The sequence below is a fragment of the Phocoena sinus genome, chromosome 7, assembly GCF_008692025.1.
Source record: "Phocoena sinus isolate mPhoSin1 chromosome 7, mPhoSin1.pri, whole genome shotgun sequence".
In the NCBI taxonomy this organism is placed as follows: Eukaryota; Metazoa; Chordata; class Mammalia; order Artiodactyla; family Phocoenidae; genus Phocoena; species Phocoena sinus.
Window position 1 is genome coordinate 113,207,696 of NC_045769.1, and position 17,053 is coordinate 113,224,748.

Consider the following 17,053-nt stretch of genomic DNA (forward strand, 5'->3'; position numbering starts at 1 on the left):
GGACAAGGACACTGGCAGTGGCAGTTCTGGTGAGTACTCATTGGTATGAGCCCTCTTGGAGGCCACCATTTTCTCACCAAGATCTGGCCCAACCCAACAGCTTGTAGGCTCCAGTGTTGGGATGCCTCAGACCAAATAACCAACAGGGTGGGAACACAGCCTCACCCATCAGCAGACAGGCTGCTTAAAGTCCTCTTGAATAAATAGCTGCCTGATAAACAAACCCCTGACACAGCCCTGCCCACCAGAGGGACGAGACCCAGCTCCACCCACCAGTGGGCAGGTACCATTCCCTCCCATCAGGATGCCTGCACAAGCCTCTTAGACCAGAATCACCCACCAGCGGGCAGACACCAAAAGCAAAAGGAACTACAACCCTGTAGCCTGCAGAACGGAGAACATAATCACAGAAATTTAGACAAAATGAGACAGTGGAGGAATATGTTTCACATGAAGGACAAGAAAAAAACCCAGAAGAATAACTAAGAGAAGTGGGATAGGCAATCTACACAAAAAGGAATTCAGAATAATGACAGTAAAGATGATCCAAAATCTTGGAAATAGAATGGAGACACAGATCAAGAAGATACAAGAAATGTTTAACAAAGACCTAGAAAAACTAAAGAACAAACAGAGATGAACAATACAATAACTTAAATGAAGAATACACTAGAAGGAATCAATAGCAGAATAACTGAGACAGAAGAACAGATAAGTGAGCTGGAAGACAGAATGGTGGAAATCACTGCCACAGAACACAATAAAGAAAAAAAGAATGAAAAGGGGTGAGGACAGACTAAGAGACCTAGGAGACAACATTAAACGTACCAACATTTGCATTATAGGGTCCCAGAAGGAGAAGAGAAAGAGAAAGGGCTGGAGAAAATATTTGAAGAGATAATAGCTGAAAACTTCCTTAACATTGGAAAGAAAACAGTCACCCAAGTCCAAGAAGCATAGAGAATCCCAGGCAGGATAAACCCAAAGAGGAACATGCTGAGACATATAGTAATCAAACTGACAAAAATTAAAGACAAAGAAAAAATATTAAAGCAATGAGGGAAAAGCAACAAATAATGTACAAGGGAATCCCCATAAGGTTATCAGTTGATTTTTCAGCAGAAACTCTGAAGGCAAGAAGGGAGTGTCACAATATATTTAAAGTGTTGAAAGGGAAGAACCTAAAACCAAGAATACTCTATGCAGCAAGGCTCTCATTCAGATTTGACGGAGAAAAGAAAAGTTTTACAGACAAGAACAGCTAAGAGAATTCAGCACCACCAGACCAGCTTTACAACAAATGCTAAAGGAACTTATCTGGGCAGAAAAGAAAAGGCCACACCTAGAAACAAAATTATGAATGGAAAATCTCACCAGTAAAGGCAAACATATAGTAAAGGTAGGAAATCATCCCCCTCAAAATATGATATCAAACCCAGCAATTGTCAGAAGAGGAGAGCACAAATTCAGGATATTGGAAATGCATTTGAAATTAGAAGACCAGTAACTTAAAAGAATCTTGCATATATATAGACTGATATATCAAAACCTCGTGGTAACCACAAACTGAAAATCTATATTAGAAACACACACACAAAAGAAAAGGAATCCAAACACAACACTAAAGTTAGTCATCAAACCACAAGAGAAGACAACAAAAGAGGAAGGGAAGTAAAAACACCTACAAAAACAAATCCAAAATAATTAACAAAATGGCAATAAGAACATACATATCAATAATTACCCTAACATAAACGGAAGAAATACTCCAGCCAAAAGACATAGACTGGCTGAATGGATACAAAAACAAGGCCCATATATATGCTGTCTACAAGAGTCCTACTTCAGACCTGGGGACACATACAGGCTGGAAGTGGGGGATGGAAAAATGTATTCCATGTAAATGGAAATCAAAAGAAAGCTTGAGTAGCAATACTCATATCAGACAAAATTGACTTTAAAATAAGGACTATTACAAGAGAAAAAGAAGAACACTATATAATGATCAAGGGATCAATCCAAGAAGAAGATATAACAATTATAAATATATATGCACCCAACATAGGAGCACGTCAATAAACAAGGCAAATACTAACAGCCATAAAAGGAGAAATCGACAGTAACACAATAATAGTGGGTGACTTTAACACCCCACCTTCATCAATGGATATATCATCCAGACAGAAAACCAATAAGGAAACACAGGCCTTAAATAACATTATACCAGATGGACTTAATTGATATTTATAGAGCATTCCATCCCAAAGCAGCAGAATACACATTCTTCTCAAGTGCACATGGAATTTTCTCAAGGATTGATCACATGCTGGGTCACAAAGTGAGCCTCAGTAAATTTAAGAAAACTGAAATCATATCAAGCATCTTTTTTTTTTCAAGCATCTTTTTTGACCACAATGCTATGAGATTAGAAATCAACTACAAGAAAAAAAAAACAGTAAAAAACAAAAACATGTGGAGGCCAAACAATATGCTATTAAACAACCAATGGACCACTGAAGAAATAAAAGACGAAATAAAAACATACCTAGAGACAAATGAAAATGAAAACACGATGACCCAAAACCTATGGGATGCAGCAAAAGCAGTTCTAGGGCTTCCGGGAAGATGGCAGAAGAGTAAGACGTGGAGATCACCTTCCTCCCCACAGATACACCAGAAATACATCTACACGTGGACAACTCCTACAGAACACCTACTGAACAATGGCAGAAGACCTCAGACCTTCCAAAAGGCAAGAAACCCCCCACGTACCTGAGTAGGGCAAAAGAAAAAACAGAGACAAAAGGATAGGGACGGGACCTGCACCTCTGGGAGGGAGCTGTGAAGGAGAAAAGGTTTCCACACACTAGGAAGCCCCTTCATGGGCGGAGACTGTGGGTGGCGGAGGGGGAAAGCTTCGGAGTCACAGAGGAGAGCGCAGCCACAGGGGTGCAGGGAGCAAAGTGGAGAGATCCTCCCACAGAGGATCTGTGCTGACCAGCACTCACCAGCCCAAGAGGCTTGTCTGCTCACCTGCCGGGGAGGGTGGGGCTGGGAGTTGTGGCTCAGGCTTCAGTCGGAGCGCAGGGAGAGGACTGGGGTTGGTGGCGTGAACACAGCCTGCAGGGGGTTAGTACACCATGGCTAGCTGGGAGGGAGTCTGGGGAAAAGTCTGGACCTGCCGAAGAAGCAAGAGACTTTTCCTTCCCTCTGTTTCATGGTGCACAAGGAGAGGGGATTACGAGCATTGCTTAAAGGAGCTCCAGAGGTGGGTGCGAGCCGCTGCTAAAAGCGCGGACCCCAGAGATGGGCATGAGACGCTAAGGCTGCTGCTGCCGCCACCAAGAAGCCTGTGTGCGAGCACAGGTTACCATCCACACCCCGCTTCTGGGGAGCCTGTCCAGCCCGCCACTGCCAGGGTCCCAGGGACAACTTCCCCAGGAGAACTCACGGCGCACCTCAGGCTGATGCAACGTCACACCGGCCTCTGCCGCCACAAGCTCGCCCCGCACTCCGTGCCCCTCCTTTCCCGCAGCCTGAGTGAGCCAGAGTCCCTGGATCAGCGGCTCCTTTAACCCTGTCCTGTCTGAGCGAAGAACAGACACCCTCCGGCGACCTACATGCAGAGACGGGGCCAAATCCAAAGCTGAGCCCATGAAAGCTGTGAGAACAAAGAAGAGAAAGGGAAATCTCTCCCAGCAGCATCAGAAGCAGTGCATTAAAGCTCCATAATCTACTTGATGTCTCTGGAATACATGAATAGACAACGAATCATCCCAAATTGAGGAGGTGGACTTTGACAGCAAGATTTATGCTGTATAGCTTTGCTTCCACCATTTGTCCTAGTGTTCTATCCATCCATTTTATTTGTTTTGATTTGTTTTGTTTTTTAAATTTTTTTTCTTAATAATCTTTTTTATTTTAATAACTTTATTATATTGTATTTTATTTTACTTTATCTTTCTTTCCTTTTTCCTTCCTTCCCTCCTTCCTTCCTTCCTACCTTCCTCCCTCCTTCCCACCCTCCCTCCTTTCTTTCTTTCTTTCATTCTTTCTTTCTTTCTACTGCTACTAATTCTTTCTTTCTACTTTTTCTCCCTCGTATTCTGAGCCGTGTGGATGAAAGGCTCTTGGTGCTTCAGCCAGAAGTCAGTGCTGTGCCTCTGGGGTGGGAGAGCCAACTTCAGGACACTGGTCCACAAGAGACCTCCCAGCTCCACATAGTATCAAACAGCGAAAATCTCCCAGAGATCTCCATCTCAACACCAGCACCCAGCTTCACTCAACGACCAGCAAGCTACAGTGTGGGACACCCTATGCCAAACAACTAGCAAGATAGGAACACAAGCCCACCCATTAGCAGAGAGGCTGCCCAAAATCATAATAAGCCCACAGACACGCCAAAACAAACCATCACACGTGGACCTGCCCACCAGAAAGACAAGATCCAGCCTCAGCACCAGAACATAGGCACTAGTACCCTCCACCAGGAAGCCTACACAACCCACTGAACCAACTTTAGCCACTGGGGACAGACACCAAAAACAATGGGAACTACGAATCAGCAGCCTGCAAAAAGGAGACCCCAAACACAGTAAGATAAGCAAAATGAGAAGACAGAAAAACACACACCAGATGAATGAGCAAGTTAAAAATCCACCAGACCTAACAAATGAAGAGGAAATAGGCAGTCTACCTGAAAAAGAATTCAGAATAATGATAGTAAAGATGATCCAAAATCTTGGAAATGGAATAGACAACATGCAAGAAACATTTAACAAGGACCTAGAAGAACTAAAGATGAAACAAACAATGAGGAACAACACAATAAATGAAATTAAAAATACTCTAGATGGGATCAATAGCAGAATAACTGAGGCAGAAGAACGGATAAGTGACCTGTAAGATAAAATAGTGGAAATAACTACTTCAGAGCAGACTAAAGAAAACATAATGAAAAGAACTGAGGAAAGTCTCAGAGACCTCTGGGACAACATTAAACGCACCAACATTCGAATTATAGGGGTTCCAGAAGAATAAGAGAAAAAGAAAGGGACTGAGAAGATATTTGAAGGATTATAGTTGAAAACTTCCCTAATATGGGAAAGGAAATAGTTAATCAAATCCAGGAAGCAAAGAGAGTCCCATACAGGATAAATCCAAGGAAAAATACGCCAAGACACATATTAATCAAACTGTCAAAAATTAAATACAAAGAAAACATATTAAAAGCAGCAAGGGAAAAACAACAAATAACACACAAGGAAATCCCCATAAGGTTAACAGCTGATCTTTCAGCAGAAACTCTGCAAGCCAGAAGGGAGTGGCAGGACATGTTTAAATTGACAAAGGAGAAAAACCTGCAACCAACATTACACTACCCAGCAAGAATCTCGTTCAGATTTGATAGAGAAATTAAAACCTTTACAGACAAGCAAAAGCTGAGAGAGTTCAGCACCACCAAACCAGCTTTACAACAACTGCTAAAGGAACTTCTCTAGGCAAGAAGCACAAGGGAAGAAAAAGACCTACAATAACGAACCCAAAACAATTAAGAAAATGGGAATAGGAACATACATATCGATAATAACCTTAAATGTAAATGGACTAAATGCTCCCACCAAAAGACATAGATTGGCTGCAGGGATATGAAAACAAGACCCATATATATACTGTCTACAAGAGACCCACTTCAGACCTAGAGACACATACAGACTGAAAGTAAGGGGATGGAAAAAGATATTTCATGCAAATGAAAACCAAAAGAAAGCTGGAGTAGCAATTCTCATATCAGAAAAAATAGACTTTAAAATAAAGACTATTAGAAGAGACAAAGAAGTACACTACATAATGATCAAGGGATCAATCCAAGAAGACGATATTACAATTGTAAATATTTATGCACCCAACATAGGAGCACCTCAATACATAAGGCAAATAATAACAGCCATAAAAGGGGAAATCAACAGTAACACATTCATAGTAGGGGACTTTAACACCCCACTTTCACCAACGGACAGATCATCCAAAATGAAAATAAATAAGGAAACACAAGCTTTAAATGATACATTAAACAAGATGGACTTAATTGATATTTATAGGACATTACATCCAAAAACAACATAATACACATTTTTCTCAAGTGCTCATGGAACATTCTCCAGGATAGACCATATCTTGGGTCACAAATCAAGCCTTGGTAAATTTAAGAAAATTTAAATTATATCAAGTATCTTTTCCGACCACAACGCCATGAGACTCGATATCAATTACAGGAAAAGATCTGTAAAAAATACAAACACATGGAGGCTAAACAATACACTACTTAATAACGAAGTCATCACTGAAGAAATCAAAGAGGAAATCAAAAAATACCTAGAAACAAATGAAAATGGAGACACAATGACCCAAAATCTATGGGATGCAGCAAAAGCAGTTCTAACAGGGAAGTTTATAGCAATACAAGCCCACCTTAAGAAGCAGGAAACATCTCAAATAAACAACCTAAACTTGCACCTCAAGCAATTAGAGAAAGAAGAACAAAAAATCCCCAAAGCTAGAAGGAAACAAATAAAAATCAGATCAGAAATAAATGAAAAAGAAATGAAGGAAACAATAGCAAAGATCAATAAAACTAAAAGCTGGTTCTCTGAGAAGATAAACAAAATAGATAAACCACTAGCCAGACTCATCAAGAAAAAAAGGGAGAAGACTCAAATCAACAGAATTAGAAATGAAAAAGGAGAACTAACAACTGACACTGTAGAAATAAAAAAGATCATGAGAGATTACTACAAGAAACTCTATGCCAATAAAATGGACAATCTGAAAGAAATAGACAAATTCTTAGAAATGCACAACGTGCCAAGACTGAATCAGGACGAAATAGAAAATATGAACAGACCAATCACAAGCACTGAAACTGAAACTGTGATTAAAAATCTTCCAAAAAACAAAAGCCCAGGACGAGATGGCTTCACAGATGAAGCCTATGAAACATTTAGAGAAGAGCTAACACCTACCCTTCTCAAACTCTTCCAAAATATAGGAGAGGGAGCAACACTCCCAAATTCCTTCTACGAAGCCACCATCACCTTGATACCAAAACCAGACAAGGATGTCACAAAGAAAGAAAACTACAGGCCAATATCACTGAAGAACATAGATGCAAAAATCCTCAACAAAATACGAGCAAACAGAATCCAACAGCACATTAAAAGGATCATACACCATGATCAAGTGGGGTTTATTCCAGGAATGCAAGGATTCTTCAATATACGCAAATCTATCAATGTGATAAAGAATATTAACAAATTGAAGGAGAAAAACCATATGATCATCTCAATAGATGCAGAGAAAGCTTTTGAAAAAATTCAGCACCATTTATGATAAAAACCCTGCAGAAAGTGGGCATAGAGGGAACTTTCCTCAACATAATAACGGCCATATATGACAAGCCCACAGCCAACATCCTCCTCAATGGTGAAAAACTGAAAACATTCCCACTAAGATCAGGAACAAGACAAGGTTGCCCACTCTCACCACTCTTATTCAACATAGTTTTGGAAGTTTTAGCCACAGCAATCAGAGAAGAAAAGGAAATAAAAGGAATCCAAATCGGAAAAGAAGAAGTAAAGCTGTCACTGTTTGCAGATGACATGATACTATACATAGAGAATCCTAAAGATGCTACCAGAAAACTACTAGAGCTAATCAATGAATTTGGTAAAGTAGCAGGATACAAAATGAATGCACAGAAATCTCTGGCATTCCTATATTGTAATGATGAAACATCTGAAAGTGAAATCAAGAAAACACTCCCATTTACCACTGCAACAAAAAGAATAAACTATCTAGGAATAAACCTACCTAAGGAGACAAAACACCTGTATGCAGAAAAGTATAAGACACTGATGAAAGAAATTAAAGATGATACAAATAGATGGAGAGCTATACCATGTTCTTGGATTGGAAGAATCAACATTGTGAAAATGACTCTACTACCCAAAGCAATCTACAGATTCAATGCAATTCCTATCAAACTACCACTGGCATTTTTCACAGACCTAAAACAAAAAATTTCACAATTTGTATGGAAACACAAAAGACCCCGAATAGTCAAAGCAATCTTGAGAACGAAAAACGGAGCTAGAGGAATCAGGTTCCCTGACTTCAGCCTATACTACAAAGCTACAGAAATCAAGACAGTATGGTACTGGCATAAAAACAGAAAGACAGATCAATGGAACAGGATAGAAAGCCCAGAGATAAACCCACGCACATATGGACACCATATCTTTGATAAAGGTGGCAGGAATGTACAGTGGAGAAAGGACAGCCTCTTCAATAAGTGGTGCTGAGAATACTGGACAGGTACATGTAAAAGTATGAGATTAGATCACTCCCTAACACCATACACAAAACTAATCTCAAAATGGATGAAAGACCTAAATGTAAGGCCAGACACTATCAAACTCTTAGAGGAAAACGTAGGCAGAACACTCTATGACATAAATCACAGCAAGATCCTTTTTGACCGACCTCCTAGAGAAATGCAAATAAAAACAAAAATAAACAAATGGGACCTAATGAAACTTCAAAGCTTTTGCACAGCAAAAGAAACCATAAACAAGACCAAAAGACAACCCTCAGAATGGGAGAAAATATTTGTAAATGAAGCAACTGACAAAGGATTAATCTCCAAAATTTACAAGCAGCTCATGCAGCTGAATAACAAAAAAGCAAACAACCCATTCCAAAAATGGTTAGCAGACCTAGACATTTCTCCAAAGAAGATAAACAGACTGCCAACAAACACATGAAAGAATGTGCAACATCATTAATCATTAGAGAAATGCAAATCAAAATTACAATGAGATATCATCTCACACCAGTCAGAATGGCCATCAGCAAAAAAATCTAGACACAATAAATGCTGGAGAGGGTGTGGAGAAAAGGGAACACTCTTGCACTGCTGGTGGGAATGTGAATTGGTTCAGCCACTATGGAGAACAGTATGGAGGTTCCTTAAAAAACTACAAATAGAACTACCATATCACCCAGCAATACTACTACTGGGCATATGCCCTGGGATAGCGAAAATTCAAAAAGAGTCATGTACCAAAATGTTCATTGCAGCTCTATTTACAATAGTCCACAGATGGAAACAACCTAAGTGCCCATCATCGGATGAATGGATAAAGAAGATGTGGCACATATATACAATGGAATATTACTCAGCCATAAAAAGAAACGAAATTGAGCTACATGTAATGAGGTGGATAGACCTAGAGTCTGTCATACAGAGTGAAGTAAGTCAGAAAGAGAAAGACAAATACCGTATGCTAACACATATATATGGAATTTAAGGGAAAAAAATGTCATGAAGAACCTAGGGGTAAGAGAGGAATAAAGACACAGACCTACTGGAGAACAGACTTGAGGATATGGGGAGGGGGAAGGGTGAGCTGTGACAGGGCGAGAGAGAGTCATGGACATATATACACTGACAAACGTGGGGTAGAGAGCTAGTGGGAAGTAGCCGCATGGCACAGGGATATCGGCTCGGTGCTTTGTGACCACCTGAAGTGTTGTGATAGTGAGGGTGGGAGGAAGGGAGACGCAAGAGGGAAGAGATATGGGAACATATGTATATGTATAACTGATTCACTTTGTTATAAAGCAGGAAGTAACACACCATTGTAAAGCAATTATACCCCAATAAAGATGTTTAAAAAAAAAAGAAGAGAGAAAACTCAAATCAATAGAATTAGAACTGAAAAAGAAGTAACAACAGACACTGCAGAAATACAAAAGATCATGAGAGATTACTACAAGCAACTATATGCCAATAAAATGGACAACCTGAAAGAAATGGACAAGTTCATAGAAATGCACAACCTGCCAAGACTGAATCAGGAAGAAATAGAAAATATGAACAGACCAATCACAAGCACTGAAATTGAAAATGTGATTAAAAATCTTCCAACAAATAAAAGCCCAGGACCAGATGGATTCACAGGCGAATTCTATCAAACATTTAGAGAAGAGCTAACACCTATCCTTCTCAAACTCTTCCAAAATATACCAGTTGGATGAACACTCCCAAATTCATTCTATGAGGCCACCATCACCTTGATATCAAAACCAGACAAGGATGTCACAAAGAAAGAGAACTACAGGCCAATATCACTGATGAACATAGATGCAAAAATCCTCAACAAAATACTAGCAAATAGAATCCAACAGCACATTAAAAGGATCATACACCATGATCAAGTGGGGTTTATTCCAGGAATGCAAGGATTCTTCAATATACGCAAATCTATCAATGTGATACACCATATGAACAAACTGAAGGAGAAAAAGCATATGATTATCTCAATAGATGCAGAAAATGCTTTCAACAAAATTCAACACCCATTTATTATAAAAACCTGGGAGAAAGTAGGCATAGAGGGAACTTTCCTCAACATAATAAAGGCCATATATTACAAACCCACAGCCAACATCGTCCTCAATGGTGAAAAACTGAAAGCATTTCCACTAAGATCAGGAACAACACAAGGTTGCCCACTCTCACCACTCTTATTCAACACAGTTTTGGAAGTTTTAGCCACAGCAATCAGAGAAGAAAAGGAAATAAAAGGAATCCAAATCGGAAAGAAGAAGTAAAGCTGTCACTGTTTGCAGATGACATGATACTATACATAGAGAATCCTAAAAATGCTACCAAAAAACTACTAGAACTATTCAATGAATTTGCTAAAGTAGCAGGACACAAAATTAATGCACAGAAATCTCTGGCATTCCTATACACTAATGATGAAAAATCTGAAAGTGAAATCAAGAAAACACTCCCATTTACCATTGCAACAAAAAGAATAAAATATCTAGGAATAAACCTACCTAAGGAGACAAAACACCTGTATGCAGAAAAGTATAAGACACTGATGAAAGAAATTAAAGATGATACAAATAGATGGAGAGCTATACCATGTTCTTGGATTGGAAGAATCAACATTGTGAAAATGACTCTACTACCCAAAGCAATCTACAGATTCAATGCAATCCCTATCAAACTACCACTGGTATTTTTTACAGAACTAAAACAAAAAATTTCACAATTTGTTTGGAAACACAAAAGACCCCGAATAGCCAAAGCAATCTTGAGAACGAAAAACGGAGCTGGAGGAATCAGGCTCCCTGACTTCAGACTATACTACAAAGCTACAGTAATCAAGACAGTATGGTACTGGCAAAAAAAACAGAAAGATAGATCAATGGAACAGGATACAAAGCCCAGAGATAAACCCACGCACATATGGTCACCTTATCTTTGATAAAGGAGGCAGGAATATACAGTGGAGAAAGGACAGCCTCTTCAATAAGTGGTGCTGAGAATACTGGACAGGTACACGTAAAAGTATGAGATTAGATCACTCCCTGACACCATACACAAAAATGAGCTCAAAATGGATGAAAGACCTAAATGTAAGGCCAGACACTCTCAAACTCTTAGAGGGAAACATAGGCAGAACACTCTATGACATAAATCACAGCAAGATCCTTTTTGACCCATCTCCTAGAGAAATGGAAATAAAAACAAAAATAAACAAATGGGACCTAATGAAACTTAAAAGCCTTTGCACAGCAAAGGAAACCATAAACAAGACCAAAAGACAACCCTCAGAATGAGAGAAAATATTTGCAAGTGAAGCAACTGACAAAGGATTAATCTCCAAAATTTACAAGCAGCTCAATAACAAAAAAACAAACAACCCAATCCAAAAATGGGCAGAAGATCTAAATAGACATTTCTCCAAAGAAGATATACAGACTGCCAACAAACACATGAAAGAATGCTCAACTTCATTAATCATTAGAGAAATGCAAATCAAAAGTACAATGAGATATCATCTCACACCAGTCAGAATGGCCATCAGCAAAAAATCTAGAAACAATAAATGCTGGAGAGGGTGTGGAGAAAAGGGAACCCTCTTGCACTGTTGGTGGGAATGTAAATTGATACAGCCACTGTGGAGAACATTAAGGAAGTTGCTTTAAAATCTACAAATAGAACTACCATATGATCCAGCAATCCCACTACTGGGATATACCCTGAGAAAGCCATAATTCCAAAAGAGTCATGTACCAATATGTTCGTTGCAGCTCTATTTACAATAGCCCAGAGATGGAAACAACCTAAGTGTCCATCATCGGATGAATGGATAAAGAAGATGTGGCACATATATACAATGGAATATTACTCAGCCATAAAAAGAAACGAAATTGAGCTACATGTAATGAGGTGGATATACCTAGAGTCTGTCATACAGAGTGAAGTAAGTCAGAAAGAAACAGACAAATACCGTATGCTAACACATAAATATGGAATTTAAGAAAAAAAATGTCATGAAGAACCTAGGGGTAAGATAGGAATAAAGACGCAGACCTACTGGAGAACAGACTTGAGGATATGGGGAGGGGGAAGGGTGAGCTGTGACAGGGCGAGAGAGAGTCATGGACATATACACACTAACAAACGTAGTAAGGTAGATAGCTAGTGGGAAACAGCCGCATGGCACAGGGATATTCGCTCGGTGCTTTGTGACAGCCTGGATCGGTGGGATAGGGAGGGTGGGAGACGCAAGAGGGAAGACATATGGGAACATATGTATATGTATAACTGATTCACTTTGTTATAAAGCAGAAACTAACACACCATTGTAAAGCAATTATACCCCAATAAAGATGTTAAAAAAAAAACAACTTACTAACATACATAAAAGCATAATCAAACACTGCTTTCAATCCATCTGTTAGCATTTGTAAAGCGTTTGACTGTCGGTAGTGAAGAAACCTAAAGAGATATAAACAAGTCTTTAAAATAATAATTTGGAAATTCGAATCATTATATATTCTTAATAGTGCCATATTTTAAATTGTTTATTTTTCTAAGTAGTCTATTTTTATATTCTATCTTAACAGTAGAATTAAAACAGCATGCAATACAATAAAAAAAAAAAAAGAAAGAAATAATGGGAATCCAAAGTGGAAAAGAAGAAGTGAAACAGTCAGTGTTTGCAGATGACATGATACTGTACATAGAAAATTCTAAAGATGCTATCAGAAAACTACTAGAGCCCATCAATGAATTTGGTAAAGTTGCAGGATACAAAATAAATACACAGAAATCTGTTGCATTTCTATACACTAACAATGAAAGATCATAAAGAGAAATTAAAGAAACAATCCCATTTAGCACAGCATCAAAAAGAATAAAATACCTAGGAATATACCTACCTAAGGAGACAAAAGATCAGTACTCCAAAAACTATAAGACGCTGATGAAAAAAAATCGAAGATGACACAAACAGATGGAAAGGTATACCAGGTTCCTGGATTGGAAGAATCAACATTGTGAAAATGACTATACTACCCAAAACAATCTACAGATTCAATTCAATCCCTATCAAATTACCAATGGCATTTTCCCCAAAACTGGAACAAAAAATTTTTTAATTTGTATGGAGACTCAAAAGACCCCAAATAGCCAAAGTAATCTTGAGAAAGAAAAATGGAGCTGGAGGAATCAGGTTCTCTGACTTCAGACTATACAAGAAAGGTACAGTCATCAAAACAGTACAGTACTGGCACAAAACCAGAAATATACATCAATGGAAAAAGATAGAAAGCCCAGAAATAAACACACACACCTATGGTCAATTAAACTATGACAATGAGGCAAGACTATACAATGGAGAAAAGACTCTTCAATAAATGGTGCTGGGAAAACTGGACAGCTACATGTAAATGAATGAAATTAGAACCCTCTAACACCATACACAAAAATAAACTCAAAATGGATTAGAGACCTAAATGTAAGACCAGACACTATAAAACTCTTAGAGGAAAACATAGGAAGAACACTCTTTGACATAAATCACAGCAAGAGCATTTTTCATCCACATCCTAGAGTAATGGAAATAGAAACAAAAATAAACAAATGGGACCTAATGAAATTAAAAGCTTTTGTGCAGCAAAGGAAACCATAAACAAGACGAAAAGACAACTTTCAGAATGGGAGAAAGTATTTGCAAACGAATCAATGGACAAAGGATCAATCTCCAAAATATATAAACAGCTCAATATTAAAAAAACAAACAACCCAATCCAAAAATGGGCAGAAGACCGAAATAGACATTTCTCCAAAGAAGACATACAGATGGCCAAGAAGCACACGAAAAGCTGCTCAACATCACTAATTATTAGAGAAATGCAAATCAAAATTAACATGAGGTATCACCTCACACCAGTTAGAATGGGCATCATCAGAAAATCTAGAAACAATAAATGCTGGAGAGGGTATGGAGAAAAGGGAACACTCTTGCACTGTTAGTGGGAATGTAAATTGATACAGCCACTATGGAGAACAGTATGGAGGTTCCTTCAAAAACTAAGAATAGAACTACCATATGACCCAGCAATCCCACTACTGGGCATATACCCTGAGAAAACCAAAATTCAAAAAGAGTCATGTACCAAAATGATCATTGCAGCTCTATTTACAATAGCCAGGACATGGAAGCAACCTAAGTGTCCATCTACAGATGAATGGATAAAGAAGATGTGGCACATATATACAACGGAATATTACTCAGCTATAAAAAGAAACGAAATTGAGTTATTTGTAGTGAAGTGGATGGACCTAGAGACTGTCATACAGAGTGAAGTAAGTCAGAAAGAGAAAGACAAATACCATATGCTAACACATATATATGGAATCTAAAAGAAAAATATGGTCATGAAGAACCTAGGGGCAAGATGGGAATAAAGATGCAGACCTACTAGAGAATGGACTTGAGGACACGGGGAGAGAGAAGGGTAAGCTGGGACAAAGTGAGAAAGTGGCATGGACATATATACACTACCAAATGTAAAATAGATAGCTAGTGGGAAGCAGTTGCATAGCACAGGGAGATCAGCTTGGTGGTTTGTGACCACCTAGAGGGGTGGGATAAGGAGGGTGGGAGGGAGGGAGACACAAGAGGGAAGAGATCTGGGAACATATGTATATGTATAACTGATTCACTTTGTTATAAAGCAGAAACTAACAGACCATTGTTAAGCAATTATACTCCAATAAAGATGTTGGGGAAAAAAATGGGCAGAAGACTTAAATAGACATTTCTCCAAAGAAGACACACAGATGGACAACAGGCACATGTAAAGATGCTCAACGTCGCCAATTATTCAAGAAATGCAAATTAAAACTACAATGAGGTATCACCTCACACCAGTCAGAATGGCCATCATCAAAAAGTCTACAAACAATAAATGCTGGAAAGGATGTGGAGAAAAGGGAACCCTGTTGCACTGTTGGTGGGAATGTAAATTGATACCGCCACTATGGAGAACAGTATGGAGGTTCCTTAAGAAACTAAAAATAGAACTACCATACAACACAGCAATCTCATTACTGGGCATATATCCGCAGAAAAACATGGTTTGAAAAGAAAAATGCACCCCAATATTCATTGCCGTGGTGTTTACAACAGCAAAGACATGGAAGCAACCTAAATGTCCATCGACAGATGAACAGATAAAGAAGATGTGGTATATATATATACAATGAAATATTACTCGGCCATTCAAAAGAATGAAATAATGCCATTTGCAGCAACATGGATGGACCTGGACATTATCATACTGAGTGAAATAAGTCAGACAGAGAAAGGCAAATATCATATGATATCACTTATATGTGGAATCTAAAGAAAATGATACAAACGAACTTATTTAGAAAACAGAAACAGACTCACAGAGAACAAACCTATGGTTACCAGGGGGAGGGGTGGGGGAGAGGGATAGATTGGGAGTTTGGGATTGACACATACACACTGCTATATTTAAAATACATAATCAACAAGGACCTACTGTAGAGCACAGGGAACTTTGCTCAGTACTCTGTAATAACCTAAATGGGAAAAGAATTTGAAAAAGAATAGATACATGTATATGTATAACTGAATCACTTTGCTGTACACCTGAAACTAAAAGAACATTGTTAATCAACTATGCTCCAATATAAAATAAAAAAAAATTTTTAAAGGCATTTAAAAGAGTAATGACCTGTGGAGCTGCAAGAACTCTCATTCATTGCTGGTGGGAATGCAAAATGGGGCAGCCAGTTTGGAAGATAATTTGGCAAGTTCTTACAAAACTAAATACCATACAGCAATTGTGCTCCCTGGCATTTATCCAAAAGGAGTTCACAACACATTCACACAAAAACTGGCACATGGATGTTTATGGAAGCTCTAATCATAATGGCCAAAACTTGGAAGTAACCAAGATGTCCTTTAACAGGTGAATGGATAAACTGTGGTGTCTAGACAATGGAATATTATTCAGCACTAAAAAGAAATGAGCTCTCAAGCCATGAAAACACATGGAGGAACCTTAAATGCATTGGTAAGTGAAAGAAGCCAATCTGAAAAGACTCCAAACTGCATGATTCCAACTATATGAGGTTCTGGAAAAGGCAAAACTGAAGATAATAAAAAATAAAAGAGGTTGGGGTGAGGGAGGAATGAATAAACAGAGCACAGAGGATATTTGGGGCAGTGAAACTATTCTGTGTGATATTAAAATGACGAAAACACTTCATTATATACTTGTCCCAATCCACAGAATGTGATACCTCCAGGAGTGAGCCCTAATGTGAACTATGGATTTGGGGTGACAGTGATGAGTCAATGCAGGCTCATCAATCGTAACAAATGTACTGCTCTGGTGGGGAGGTGGATAATGTGGGATGCTGTGCGTGCTTGGGGGCAGGGGGCATATGTGAATTCTCTGTACCTTCTGCTCCATTTTGCTGTAAGTCTAAAACTGCTTTAATAGTCTTTTTTTTTTTTTAATGTAATGAGCTAGAGGAAAATTCATTGTTCAGAATTCCTCAGAGGAAAGTCTCACTTGTGTATAAAAAACCAAAAACTAACGAACGAAAAAAATGCCTGAAAAGCGGCTGGGGCGTGGCCCACCTGGC